This window comes from Equus quagga, chromosome 5 (assembly GCF_021613505.1).
Source record: "Equus quagga isolate Etosha38 chromosome 5, UCLA_HA_Equagga_1.0, whole genome shotgun sequence".
Classification (NCBI taxonomy): Eukaryota; Metazoa; Chordata; class Mammalia; order Perissodactyla; family Equidae; genus Equus; species Equus quagga.
In genome coordinates, this window is record NC_060271.1 from 103604366 (window position 1) to 103619562 (window position 15197).

General features: G+C 53.4%; 1 long non-coding RNA gene across 1 annotated transcript in view; it reads left to right on the forward strand.

Moving 5' to 3' along the window:
- The window catches only part of LOC124239035 (uncharacterized), a 42320-nt gene extending 40693 nt beyond the window's left edge, over nt 1-1627 (forward strand). Inside the window, exon 6 of the long non-coding RNA XR_006888493.1 lies at nt 1360-1627. This is a non-coding gene — a long non-coding RNA (uncharacterized LOC124239035). The remainder of the gene's footprint in view (nt 1-1359) is intronic.
- The last annotated feature ends 13570 nt before the right edge of the window (nt 1628-15197 follow it).

Here is a 15197-nt window from a genome sequence, read left to right on the forward strand (position 1 = left end):
GTTTCATTCAAATGCTTTGCAGGAAGCAGCAGGCTCCACATTCCAGGGCTTTTAGTCATTTTTTCTCTTAGAGCTTTGGGGCTGGGGTTAGAATGTTCTTCAAACCACACTGTCCTCGGCTGGATTCCCAAGAGGAAGTGGGTGGGTCCCTGGGGGATGAGAACACAGGTCCAAATTCAGGGACGGAATGAAAAAAGATTAAGGCCAGCACAAGAAAACTCCTAGAGAGATCACTGAGCTGAGGTCCAGGTGTGGCCAGGGGTGGACGCCTATGGGTGGTGACTCTTGCCCTCCCCAGCCATGGGCCCAGGGGCACGTGGAGTCTCTGGTGTGTGTGTGTATGTGTGTGTGTGTGTGAGAGAGAGATGTGTGGTGTGGGACAGAACGGAGTTAGTGGTGGCATGTCACTCTGAGGGACCCACATAGTCAGCCCCTCTCTTTTGTCACTGCCCTTGGGCAGAGGGAGAGTGTGACACGGGGCTTCACTTGCTGCAGGGGTGGGTGGTGACATATGCTTGGGTTTAGGACAGGGAGAGAAGCACTTTAGCAAATGGACCTCACAGATACACGAGCCCAGAGAAACCACAACAAATGTTTGTTAAGTGTCTGCTCAGCTCCTGGCACTGAACCGGGTGTTGGGAACACAAGAGGGTGTAAGACAGACTCCATCTCTGCCCTCGCAGTCAGGCCTGGGAAATATGGCCTGTAAGGTGTCCACTGGGATAAGGGGAAGAGAGCAGATTAAGGGAGCAGGGACTGATCGAGACCAGATCTGGTGGCAGAGAGTAGGTGAGTGTAGATGGCCGCCATGGATCATGTTGAGATGGTGCATGCCGGGAGTGTGAAGGGAATGGTGGGGCCCAGGCAGGGGACCTGGTGGGCTGAGGTGGCTGAAACTCTGGAAGGGAGAAGGTGATGGACAGCAGCAAAATCCCAGGGGTCCTGAAGCAGCCGCATTTGCTCAGGTCTTCAAAAGCCCGAGAGGCTTGCCCAAGAAGAAGAGGGGAGAAGGACCAGGGGGTCCCGAGCAGCCGACCAGCCTGGTGCCACCCTTTCCTCTGAGCACCTGGAGCAGAGGGAAGGAAACACTGTGTTGAGTCTAGTCTAGAATTCAGAATTGCTCCCTGTGCTAGGCAGAATTCTGAACATGGTCCACCAAGATTTTCCACTAATCCCTGAATATGATGAGATATCAAGCCCATAATTCTGCCACATTATATGGCAAAGGGATTTAAAAAACCTAATTAAGGTTATAAATCAGTTGACTTTGAGTTAATCCAAAGGGAGATTATCTGAGAGGTGTGCCTAGTGTAATCACATGAGCCCTTTAAAAGCAGAGTTTTCTCTGGCTGGTGGCAGGAGAGGAAGTCATAGATCTGAAGCCTGAGGGGGATTCCATGTACCTTTGAGGACTTGAAGATGGAAGAGACCATGTGGAAGGGACCTGAGAGAGTGCAGCTTCTGGGAGCTGAGACAACCAACAAGGAAACAGCACCTCAGTCTGACAACCACAGGAGCAGACTTCTACAACCCAAAAGAGCTTGGGAGCAGATCCTTTCCCAGAGCTTCTAGACATGAGCCCAGCCAGCTCACACCTTGATTTTGGCCTTGCAAGACCCAGGCAGAGAATCCAGCTGACTTCTCACCTGCAGAACTGTGAGATAATAAACGGCTGTTGATTTAAGCTGCTAACTTTGCGGGAGTTTGTTATGCAGCAATAGAAAGTGAATACACTCCTTTCTCGTTCCATCCCGAGAAGGTCTATGAGGAGGGTCTGAGGACTCCCCCTTTGCAGACAGGGCAGGCTAAGCGAGGTGCTCAGTTTGCACGTGTCCAGGCTGGGGCTCAGGCCCAGGTCCAGCTGATTTGAAGGCTCTTTGCACCACGAATGCTTCTCTGACCTGAACAGCCACAGATGAACCTTGGGCACTTGGCCTAAGTCAAGGGTGTCTCGTCTTCCCATTCAGGGGAAGCAGGGAGGGCTGCATCTTACACCCCCTTTTATAAGAACCACCCAGCAGCTCCTTCCACGCCACAGCCTGCAGGCTGCAAAGTTGTCCCAGGCCTGCATGCCCAGCAGAAGAGCAGAGCTCTGGCAGGAAACAGGAGAAGGGCAGTGACCTCGCCCTCCTCCTTCTCAGATGACACGTCTGGGCTCTGTCAAGGCAAGAGGCAGGAGCTGGGATGCAAGGAGCAATAAAGTTTGGCTGTGGCCTTCTCCACTCCCAGTAAAAAGCATTCTCTGACTGGCTGGGATGGGGATTTTTTAGTTTTATATTTGCTCCCATAATAATTTGTTGGACACATAGTTGAGTACCCCCGGGAGTCCAGAAAAGTTTGCAAGGAGAAAGATTATGTTTCTGCTTTATTGATTAAAAAGCCCTAATGAAGGTTTTCTCATTCCCACATGAGGCCTTTTCCAAAAATCTCCTCTGATTCTTCCCAGATGGTGTCCAGCTTTCTCTCGGAGCCCCCGGCAGGGTGGGGCTTCAGAAAGTAGGAGGGTTTTGTGCCTGACAGACCTGGGATCTCAGCTGTCACTTACCCCAGAGGGGTGGGTGGGCGAGGGTGGGCAACCTCCCTGAGCCTCACTTTCTCCGTTAGACTGTTTCTGAGATGCGGTGAGCCAAACAAATATACACAAGGTATCTGGTACGCAAGGAGGAAGGAATCAGTATTGTTTTCCTTATCTGTCTGCCTCACCACAACACAACAGCTACCTTGGAAATATTTTTTTGACAACCAGAACATAATTTTTATTCTGATGACAGGCAGGCCTGGTCAGCCAACAGCAAAAGTCTGCAATCAGCAGAATTTGCCTGTGTGCTCCACCTTCTCAAAGCCACTTCCTCTATCCACAGCCCATTTCCTCCTTTCAGGCCCTGTCTGGCTGCATCCCAGGGCCCTTGGGGGGAACATGCTGGGAAGCCTCTGAAAGACGCTCTCAGTTCGGTATTCGAGAGGGAGGGCTGTGCCTCACCCTGGGGACTGAATGGTGGAATCCCTAGCAGGGGGCAGGGGGGCCAGCGAGGGGAAATTTGGGGGCAGCAGGGAGGATGCTGCGAGATCCCTCCAGGTGTCTGTCTGGTGGCGACCGTGAGAAATGGTTGCGCAAGTCTCCCTCCAGCTCGGTTTCTGTAGACTGCGTCTTTGGAGGTTTGAGCTAAATTCTTTTAGAGGTAGTTTTTGCTGCCAAGGAATCTTTGGGGGAAATCTGCTAGATTTAAACTTTTCAAAGTTTCCACAGTGAGGGCTGTGCTGAGTAGGTTCTCAGGACAGAGTCTGGGGTTGTCCTGTATCTGGGGAGTGAGAGGCAAGAGGAGTTTCAGGGTCTGGGCCCCAAAAGAGTCGGCCTCACAGTAAGGAGGAAGATGAAGGGATGGAGGAGTGGGGTGACTGTGTTTACCCTTCCATGCCGAAGAGGTGGAGACCCGGGGTGTTCTGGGATGGAGGGCATTTCAGGGCCCCCAAGAGTCCCTGCGGGTTGAGAGCAAAGCTGGTTCCTCACAGGGCTGTCTGCTGGGGCAGAGGCTGAAGGAGGTGCCAGGTGGGCATTGGTGAAATGGGGCCTGCTGCCCAGGATGGGACACAGAGGCCATGGCCAGGCACCGCCTTCAGCTGCCTCCACCCTCCTCCCCAAGGCTGTGGGCTCAAAGCTGAGCCAAGCATGAAACAGACAGCCTCTCTCTGCCTCTCTGTTCCCACCCCCATCCTGATGGAGTCTGGTTTTCATCACCCATTAATCACCGAAGCTTCCCACAGCCTGTGTCTGTCTGTCCACACTCACCAGCCCCCTGGGCCCTGGGGGGATGGATAGACAGACAGCCAGGCAGATGGTCTCTGACTTGGGGAAATTTAGGGTCACATTGGGGGCTGCTTCCTACTCCAAGGCAGAGAAGTATGCTTCCTGAGCTTGTTAGCTCACCCCCACCCCTAGCCTGGCCTGAAGCTGCCAGCCCAGCCCACCTCACCCTGGCAGTAGGCGACAGGAGCCATTAGCTGTCCTGTTCACCAGGAAGGAAATGGGTTTGAGGGCTGAGGAATTCTAATGAAGCTTCCCCAGCTGGCAGGCGGGCTAGCGGATGAGAGCTGGCACCTCCAACCCTGCTGGAGTTGGTGCCAGCCCAGTTTGGCCTGGCCTGCTGGATGCCCACCTGCTGCTGTGGGAACCCCGGATTTGGACTGTCTTGCAAACCCTCTGAAGATTCCCAGAGGCCGGGGTTCTCAGCCCTGCAGGCCCAGCCTGGCTCTCTCCATGCCAGCTCTCTGGCCCTGTCCTTACTCTCTCCTCCTTCAGCCTCCTCGCCATGACTTGCCTGAAGGAGATGGGCCTTCTGGGGTTTGGTTGCCACGTGGGACCCCACCCATTCAGACTGTCATTGCACTCCCTCTGCAACTCTGGAGACCTGGGTTCTGATCTGGTTCTGCTCTGACCCACTGCGTGGCTTGGAGCCACTCCAACCTCTCTGAGCCTCAGTTTCCTTGACTGTGACAGTCACAGTCACCATGCCTGGCCAAAGAGGGTGTCTGTTGGTGTTAGGAAGCCCCTATGTGCTCTAGTCACCGTGCCTGCCCACCCACTTGGGGTATGGGCTGAGGGCTGGTGGGCAGCACAGCGTAGGGCTGGCAGTGGTAGTGGAGAGTGGCAGGCAGCCAGGGGCTCCCCGGTGGTGGTCACAGCAGAGAGCTGAGACAGAGTCTAGAAACCTGGAAATGACATCGGGTACGGTCTTTCCTTCCTGGTCCAGCAGTCTATGCTCCCTCAGAGCTGGATGTCCCCAGAACCCAGGGCTCCCCAGCTCTGGCTACGCCCCCAGCCCTTCCCTAGGGCAAATTTCCATCTTTACATGCCTCTGGTCGGCCAGGCTGCCCTGGTGGGTGGGTGCATCTCCTCAGATGGTTTCCAGTGGTGCTGGAGAGCCATGGAGGGGCCTGCTCCCAGCACTGCCACGCAAGACCTCTGGCGGACACAGAGCCCCTCAGAGGGCAGAGCCCACCAGAACCAGGATTCTGAGGTCATGGGACTCCTTCCCACAAATCCTGGATGCATATCTGCATATCATTGCACAGTGATTTGCATTCATTTGCATTCAAGTCCACATCCACCCAACCCCACATTGTTCCTTTTTCCACCTCTAGTGAGACTAAATATTTAACCCCACACTCTAAAGTTGTGGTATCTAAGCCCCCAACCCAACTGCATCCATTCCAAGTGTGTTTTGAGGACCTGGAGTTTGCACCAGCCTGTATCTGGGCTGTCAGGGAGATGGAGGATGGGGAAAACAGTCCTTACTCTTGGGGTGTTCAAACCTGGCTGGGAAACAAAATTCACAGATGGGACCCAGTGAAAAGCAGTAGACAGAGTACACTCAAGTGTGCAGTAGATGCAGATGGTGGGGGTACTGGGGTCAGGTGTGGGAGCAGAGTGGGCTGGAGGAGCATGGGCAGTGGGCTCTAGGGTCCCTGGCACAAGTCTTTGTACGTGCTGGCGACCGTGTTGGAGAGGAGGCTGTGATGTCCAGAGGGCTGGGTTTTCTTACTCAGCCCTGGGACACATGGCCCTCTTTAGAGCAGGCCCTACAAATGGTCGCCTTGTATTGTACCATTGACCTGCTCTTGGCCTGGACAGACTGGACCGAGTATGGGGCCAGAGGCAAAGACAGCCTTCAGAGAGGTGGCTGGATCTGAGTGGGCAGGAGCAACCACCCCATCCAATCCGATTCCCATCCAGATGAGGTACGGAGGGGCTAGGTAACACGCTCCAGAGTGCCCCCAGGAAGAGGAGGACCTGGGCACAGAAGAACTGGGCAGCCTGGCTCCTTGGCCTATGCCCTTGACCACCGCCCTCTACAGCCTCTCATGAAGGAGCGAGCTGACTGGGCTCCAGGGAGGCGTTAACAGTCAGGGGTTAGTAGAGCCGGGCCCTGGAGTCCGACCACCTGGGTTCAAATCCTGGTTCCACCAGTTACTAGCTGTGTGACTTCAGAGGAAGCACTCGATTTCTCAGCCAAAGTTTCCTCACCCGTGGAGGGAGCCTAATAAGAGCACCTGCCTGGTAGGCAGCTGACTCACTTTGCACAGTGCCCACCAGGCTCTGTAGTAAATGTGCAATATGTGTCTGCCATTGGGTGGGGGTTGAGGCAGGAGGAATGAGGGAATGGGGACGGCCCGCTGTGGGCTATCTGAGGAGATTGGCCTGATTAGAGCAGGGGCTGCCCAGGGAAGGAAAAGGGGCCAAGGCCAGGCCTAAGGGAAGGGAGCCTTAGTTCTGGGGCCATTGCCCGTGGCGTCCTCCATCTTTCCAGAGAGGCAGATGTGTTCAGAGCTGCCCAAGACTTGGTAGTATCTCTTCACTGAACTCACCTGGTCAATCATACAGATGCTAGGGCTTCAGGGGTATGGGATGCTGTGCCCTTTGAATCCCAGGTCCTGAAAATGCCACCAGCTACCCATGATCAGCCATCGCCATAATGTGGTGAGATCTTGAGTTGCCTGTCACGGCGCTTGAAAACAACACCTTAAAGTTAAGTTTTGCCCCCTCTGGGTTCCTTAAAAAAATGTCCAAGAAGGATGAGGGCTTAGTCTCTCCATGTCATGGTGAAACAACAATCAGACCCATTGTCAGGGCGGGAGGACTGGGGGTATCCGTGGAGGAGGGGCAGGGATGTGTGAAGATGAAACCAGAGGACCCTATTATAAGGAAACACAATACGCAGAGGCAGACACACACCGAGACATGCATTCCTGCCCACTCACAGGCCCACAGACCGGCATCAAGAGGCCCTGAGGGTAGCTGGCCCGCGTGCAGCTTCTGGAATGCTCTTTCTTATGAAAGATTCTGTCCGGGAGCTTAGTTTAGGATAAAGCAAGGCAGAATAAGTTAGCTTTCTCCTTTACACCTTCTATTTAAGCACATTGGGCAGACTGAGTTTTTCTATTAATCGAGGCTAAAAGAAACGTTTGGGACTCAGTCCCTTCTTTGCCTCAAAGCTGTGGGCAGGAAAGAAAGGAGGAGGAGGCAGATGGCCTGAGATCGGCCTCCACCTTGGGTCCCAAACCCAATGTACTAGCCCTGTGCAGGACATCCACTGAAAGGTGACCTGACTTGTTCTGACACACGGTGGGTCAGCTGGAGGGTCAGCTCCCTACACCCTTCTTCATGGCCACCCTCCTTGGTCATGTCACTCAGCCTCTCCTGGGAGAATGCTCTGGACCTTCTCTTTCCGACTATTGGCTTTACTCTTTTGCTGTTTCCTGGCCTTCCACCCCAAAGCCCTGTAAGTTCCCTTCACAATTCCTCCTTTCTGTGTGGGTTAGACCCTTTGTGCCTTAGGTCACTCCCCTGGTGTAACTTCCACACAATAGTGTACAGCTGGATGGATTGCCACATATGGGTCTATGCCCACGTAACCATTGAATCAAGATATTGACCATTTCAGCTCCACAGAAGGTCTCCTGTGCCCCTCCCCGGTAAATACCACTCCTCAGGGTGACCAGTAGTCTAACTTCTATCACCATAGATTTATTTCCCTGTTCTTGACCTTCTACAAATGGTATCACATGGTCTCTTTGTGTCTGGCTTATTTTATACAAAGTCACGCCTGGGAGACTCATCCATGCTGTTGTGTGTAGCAGAAGCTCTTTTGCTGTCGTGTGTCACCACTGTGTCAGTGTTTCATTATATGAGTACACTACAATTTGTTTAACCATTCTCCTGTTGATGGATGTTTGGGTTGTTCCAGTTTGAGGTATTATGAATAAAGCACTCATATGCATACCTATTCAAAGACACATGCATTTGATTCTCCTGAGTATATGCCTAGGAGTGGTATTGCTGGGTGACTTGGACTTTTAAGAGCTCACAATCCTTCCTTCTCACCGGTTAGGCCTTGGGACACAGCAACGTTAGCAAAACAAATTGTGTCCTCCTCTCAGTGCCCTCCCACCTCCAGGGGCAGCGTCTGGGGAAGGTCAGGCAGCTCTTACACACTGCTAGGATGGCCCCCGTGGAGAGCTCTGCACCTTTAAAGGGTCTCTTGAAGAGGCCTGAAATGCTATAGTGGGAGTTATGAGCTCTCCTTCCGGGGCTGGAAGAGAGGTCAGGAGAGGGTTCGGCCTAGGACAGCGAAGCAGGAAGCATACAATTGCCCAAGATGCTGGCGGAAATAAAGTTGCAGGGTTAATGACCTGTCCAAAGTCACATGACAGTACGTGACCAGCCGGGTTGTCAGCTCAGGTGAGCCTCATCCTGCCCAGAGCTCTTTCAACCGCAGCAGGCTGCCCTTGCTATGGGGGAGGCATTTAGGAACAGTTAGGGGTCAGGGTCATGGTCCCGCTGAGTGTTCCACCCTAAGATCAGCCTCCAGTCAACGTTTTTTTGGACTCTTTACCCCTGCCTGCCCACCAGCCCTGCCTCTGGCCCAGTGCCCTCCCAGGGAGACATTCACAGGCCTTGGACAGCCTGAGTCATGGACATGGGCTGGAGGAGAGAGAGAGACAGACAGACAGACAGACAGAACCTGGGGGCTGGCATTGCCCAAGACCCTGTGCCAGGACCTGCCACTGAGCTATCTGTGGGTGAACGGGGGCAGTCTCCAGAGAACATTCCTGGAAAATAGTTGCCCTGCATAACCACCTCAGGCTTTCTTGGCCAGACCATCGCATTAGACATCACACTGGCAAGGATGGTGGGATGGCTTTGAGTACCTGGTGAGGCCTTAGCAGGTCAGGGGAAGGACTGCCTTGGCCTCCTGGGAACTGGCAGTGAACCTCTCCACTAGAAGGTTCTGGGTGGTGTGTTCTCAACTAATACTAGGTGTGGTTCATGGTGTGAAGACTTCAGGCTGTGGAATTAGGGAGTCTCTGACTTTGCTGTTCTCCAAGAAGGGAGAGAAGCTGGGTGTGCATGCTTGCCTGTTTGTGTGTGTGTCTGAGTAATGTGTGTGTGCATCTACTACTTAGCCATTCAGTCTGCAAATATTTACTGATTGCCTGTTATGTGCCACCATAGATTCTGCAGTGAATAAAAGAGACAAGGTCTTTGCCCTCAAAGTAGCTTTTTAGACCTAGAACATGTGTCTCCATTCGATGGTGTGTATACCTGAAGGTATGTATCTACCGGAACACGTGGCTGCCTTTGTGTGTGTGTGTGTCTGAAGGGGGAGTCTGAGTCTCTGAGTCTGTGTGTGTGTGCCTGAACATATGTGTCTGAGCGTGTGCATATGAAGGGGGAGAGAATTACTCATCCACTCAGAAGGCTGTTCAAGAAAGACCTCTCCCAGAGCAGTTACATTTTCATAAATAAAAATAATCAGATAATGAGTTCATTTCCGATCTCAAGTTTGATGCCAACATTCCAGTGAAACAAGACCTGCTGGCAGGCTGGCTGTGCTCTGTGTGGCTTGAATTAGCTGGGAGAAGTACAGGGGTGGGACCTGCCACTTGCAGGCTGCAGGGGTGGGAGGAGTAGGAGTGACCCACAACCAACAGAGAAGCTGCACGTGCCCGGGCCTGAGAAGCCCCTTACTCTTACATGGGCATCAGCAGAACCCCTCAATGGCCTGCACAAGGCCTGAACTTCCTCCCTTCATTCCTTTGGGAGCAGGGATTTATCAATGCAGATGGCCCCAGAAGAAGTGGCCCACCAGGCTGCCATGACTCACTGAAGGCACCCAGGCCAGAGCTCACAGATGCCTGATGGGAGAGCACACAGCAGGGTACACAAAGAGGTTGTGGTTGAAACCTTGAAGGGAGAGAGAGAGGGGCCACACCCAGGCCCTTCTGCCTGGATTCGCATCAGGGGAGTCAAGTATATTCATGGCCGTGCCCGGTGCCTTCCCCAACAATCTTACAGCCTCAGTTCTCCTAGTCTACCTCCCCCTCCCCTGTGCTCCTGCCAGACAGAACCATCTCCTACGCTGCCCTCTCTGGCCTTTGTGTAGGCTGATCCCTCTCCTCGGAATGCTCTTCCTCCAACTCTGCATGTCCAAATGTATCCATGCATTAAGATCCAGAAGTCAACCCCTTCATGAAGTCTTCCCTAATTCTGCAAGCTGGGAGCACTTTCTCACGCTCAGCAGTTACCACCTTCTAACTGTCTCTTGTTTTTCCTCCTCGAGTCCAAGTTCCAGGAGGGCAGGACTTGTGCCTCACGCAGCTGATTTTCTTCTACAGGACCCCCGTCAGCCTGAAGACAGGCTGTTCCCGGAGGCTGGCCAGGGAGGTGAACCAAGCCAGATTCAGTACTACACTGTTGGCCTATATCAGGGGAACCTGTGAAAGGTTGTGCCCTGAAATTTGTCCCTGTGCTGAATTTGAGACCCAGTGCCAGATGGGAATGCCTTAGCAGTTGGACAGGGGCTGGGAGAAGGGCATTGGTTGGGGTGGTAGAGAAGAGCTTTTCTTGGGAGGTGTGACTTGGACCCCAAACCAAGGCATCTGTGAGACATCAGGGAATTACATTGGTGGGGAAACTATGGATAATCAATTCAGAGGCAGAATGAGAAAGAAAGGATTCTGTAAGTAAGAAAGAAGGATTCACAGAGCCATCTGTCCATCTATCTATCCACCCATCCATCCATCCACTATTTATTTACCCATTCATGCATTCAACGAGCAACACTGAGCATCTACTGTGTGCAAAGGCTTGGGGGCTTTACATACATACAATGACATTCTTTTCATCTACTCCTCAGAACAACTGGGTGAGGAATGTGTCATTATCTCAGAGAGGGAATTTGAGCCTCAGAGAAGTTGAAGTCTGTGTTCAGGTCACACAGCTGCTACGGGCCTGCCGGGATTTACACTCAGGTCAGGCTGCTTCTCCAAAACCTGAGCGCTTCCCACGCTAGTGAGGAACAAATGGCTTATTTCTCTGTCTCTCAGCTTCAGGCTGAGCTGGATCACGGCCCTCCGGCAGTATGAGTAAGCCTTGTTCTTTGTCTGGGAAGTTCAGCCTGCGTCCCCACCCAGTGCCCCCACCACAATTTTGCTATAAGCCAGCTGTCTTTATCTTTTCAAATCTTCCATGATGAGGCCATTTGTAGGGGCAAGGTCGTAACCCAAAGGAGCAGAGCTCTGACAGTGGAATTTCTAGTGTAGAGGAAAGTTTTGCTGGGCAGGGGGTGCTCTTACTTTGCTAAGAGATAGGACAGTCCTGGCAAGAGAGGCCAGCATGGGCCAAAGAGGGAGGTAGAGCTGAAAATGTTCTCAAAAGTCAACTAGGAGGTGGTAAAAAATGCATATTCCAGGGCCCCATCCCTATGGAGTCTGAGTGAACAATCTGGGGTGGGTCTGGAAATCTGAATTTTTAATAGGCCCCAGAGGTTTTTGATGTGAGTGGTCAGTCGACTGACAAGAAATCCCTTAATGAGATTTATGGGACATAGAAATCCCGCAAAACAAGGCTTAATGCTGAAGATCACACCACTGTTTTGTTCGGATTCATCACACAGCTGATCGGCCCTAAGCTGAATATCCCAAGTCCTTCCGCTTTTGACACGTGCTGAGGCAGTTGATCTGTTGGACCCCATAAGCAGATCCTGACATTGAACTCTCTTGAGACTCACCTCTTAAATATGGCCTATTGACCCAAGATGACCAAACCTTTTGGATTTTATTATTGCGTATTTCCTACTCCTCCCAGCTTTGATAATCTGCAAATTTGAGAATTCTACCACCCACATCTTCATCCAAGTCCCTGACAAACATGTTGAAGGGGCCAGGCCCAAGGCTGCAGAGGAAGCTCTCTCCTTGCTGCCATGGGCCTTGAGGCCCGTCCACTAAGGACTCACAAGTCCTTGGACATGGACCCCTCCACCCACCAGGTCTCCATCATGAAGGATGCTATGAAACTCCGGCTGGAATCTAGCCACAGAGGCTGCACACTCGGGTGTCCTCCCTCACCCTGTCCGTGGGACACAAAGGCTGCCTGGATCAGGCCCTGAGCTCACTGCTTATTGTGTTTTGGATGTGCAAACCCATCTTTCCACGGTGCGTGTCCAGAACCGTGCTGTCAGGTTTGCTGATGGGTAGAGCATGTTTCTCTCTGCGTCCCCTCCTCAGGCCCAGACCTGCCTTGGCATCCATGCTGCAGTTGGCCGTCTTGAATGCTCCAGGAGGCCTAGGTCTGTGTTTGTGACCCAGAGACAAGCTGGGGTGGAGGGCTGGGGGGAGGGAAGACACTTGTGGGAATTCAGTTTTCCTCAAGGATGGAGGCTTGAATAAGTGGTTGATGTAGTTGGCCATAAGCCTTGGAATGAATTTTCTCCCTTCCCACTGGTGGAAGAGGTGGAGACGCCACCTTGTGCTTCCTGAGTGGGAACTTGAGCCCCTGAGCTGGTTACGTGCAAAGTGGGGAAGAGGTGAAGAGAGGAACTCTGGGACTTAAATGTTCTGGGCCTGGCTGGGAACACAGAGCTCAGACATTTGATCGGGGACTGTAACAGCTCCAGACATTTCCCACATTTCTCGGAGGGCTTTCTCACCAGAGCTTGGGTTTCTTTTGAGTGATCCTTCCCCCAGGCACGGCCCCCACTCTAATGGGGCGGGGTCGGGCAGGAAGCAAACATTTACAATGCCTTAGGTATTCTGGCCTGGTTATCTCTGAAACCACCATCAGCTGCTGGAAGGGAAAAGTGGGCAAGTGTTGGCGAAGAGGTGGAAGAGCCCCCAGGACCACCCAGAGCAGTCCACTGGGCTGGCGAGGTCCAGTGGTGGGTATTCCTGGGAAAGGAGAAAGTTTTCCTGCTTCTCTGGTTCTGGCCCTATGCTCCCTGAGCACAGCACCCCCAGAACTAACCCCTCCCTTTCTCCAGCTGCTCACCCTCTGGCCTCCAGCTCCTCATTCATGCTCTTTTAGGGGCCAGGAGAGAGTGTGGCCTGACCTCTCACTCCCATCACCACCTCTTAGCCGTTCCCTGGGGCACAAGGCCCTCCCTGCACCTCAGCCCAGGCCCAGGAGTTGGGAGCACTTTGCCCCAAGGGCCTGCCCCTCTCAGGAGCTAGAGGCAGCAGCTGCTGTGGCAGAAGTTTTGGTCTGTGAAACGGAGAGAATTGGAGGTAGCCAGGGGAGGAGAAAAGAGGAGGCTGTGTCCTGGCTTTGTGGCAGTTGGGATCTGCAGCTGAACAAGTGGCCCTTCAGGGACTCAGCTCTGAGCCCCGGCTGCGCCTGCCCTGCGGAGGCAGGAGAGGCCCCTCCCCCTAGCTTTCCATGAGGTAGAAATGGGGATCTAAAGAGAGACATGAACAGCAACCAAACCTCCTTTATGCCTATCGTGCACCCCGTCCCCTAACCTGGGCTTCTCTCATGGATGCAGACCGCTCTGGCTTCGCAATGAAGTGCCAGGGGATCCAGATGTGATAAGATAACATGGCTCAACCTCCCAAAGTCAAGTTTACCAGATTATAGGAGGAAAAACTACCATCATTTTTATATCAAAATAGCCACATACATGTTCTGAAGTAGGAAGCAAAACTCACATCGATTTTTAAGAAGACACAACTTTTCAACCAAATCTCAAACTTGGAGACCCTTGAAGCTATGCCCCCAAATGCTCACTCTCTACTCCCTTCAGACAAATACTCCAGGCCTCTGTGACTCAGTTTCTTCATCTGAGAAGTGGGGTAACAGTAATCCTACACTTGACGAGAAGATTGTGAGGGTGAATGGAGGTGGGGTGTGAGGAGGAGCTAGCTGGGCAGAGGCAGGCATGGCCTCCTCCTGTGCTGGCGGCTTTCACACTCCAGCGCTGTCCTGGGAGAAAACTCTGATTTAATGGTTCACTGGGCTTCCCCTGGCTGAGCTGGGTGTGACAAACCTCTGTCTCCTGGCCATGTGCCTGGTCACCCAGATCTCAGCGGACTGGAGACTTTCTGCCTAAGCTTCTCCATCACGTGGATAGCCTGATGCAGGGCACAGGGATCTGGGCATTGGCTGGGCATGCTCCACTACCCATCTCTGAACCCCTGACCCTAGTGACCAGAGTCCTCTGCACCGCCAGGTGGGTTGGGGGGGTCAGTATGGACACACTCCTGCATAGATCTCTCAGATTAGCTTTCCTGAAGGGAGTAGACCTCTGGGTCAGGCTGGGAACCCCCATTTCCCAAACCTCTCAGGTGGTAGGTGACCACAGGGGTGAGATCAGGACCAACCTTTTCATTCATTCACGCATTCGTTCATTCAACACATAATTGTTGAGTGCCCACTCTGTGGGCCAGCGAATGTGTGAGGCACCACTTGCTCCTGTGTGACCTTGGGCAAGTCAATCTCTGCATCCACCTCGCTGGTCCATAACATCTCCGGCACTACAGGATCTGCATCAGAAGGTTGTTACGAGGATAAAATGAGATGATGCACATCTTGGCATGGAGCTGGTACACAGTAAGCGCTCAATAAATGTTATCCGTGTTACCAATACTATTACTAATAAGACCTTTTAGGTCCCTGCCCTCTATGGTGTCTCGTTGCCGCTGGCCTCCCTTCTCCGCCTCTGTCCTCTCTCCTTTTACTCACTGCTCCCCTCCTGCGCCCCCAAATCTGGACCCCAAAACCGGGTGCGGCGCTCCGCTGGCCCGCCAGGTGCACAGAGGCCCCATTCTCCAGACGCGGGTCCCCTTGACTGCTCCTGGGGGACCCTGTCCGGTGACCTCGCGACCCTGCCGTTTGTGCGGGCAAAGAGGGGCCTTTTGTTTCCCGCGGGGCCGCGCGCCTCCCGCCCTAATCCGGCTAATTACGGGCCCCCTGGCGCTCGGGGCGCGCTCGCCCACTGCTTTCCCACGGCCGCGAAGAAAGCCCCTCAGTGCGGCGCGCAAACAGAGCTCCGATTCAGCCGCGGCCTCTGCTCGCCTGTCCCCTGCCTCGCTCCGCCTGTCGGTCTGCGGGGCTGTTTCCCCGACTGGACTGCCGGTTTCTCTCTGATTCTTTTCTCTCTGCCTGCTCTCCGTCTCTCTCGTTCTCCTTCTCTCTGCCTGTCCACTCTGGGGCTTTCCGTCTCTGTCTTTCTCTTCCCTGTCTCTCTTGCATAACCAGGCTTCAGTTTGCGTGCTCACCGTGGGGCCATTTGGGGCCCCAGCGTGCCTCAGGCCCTCCCTTCCCTCCTTCCTGGGGACTCCAGGGTCCTGGCCCCTTCTAAGTGTAGGGAAACCAGGAATCCTCTACGCCCAAACCATGTCTCTTGCACCGTCCAGGGGAAACTCTG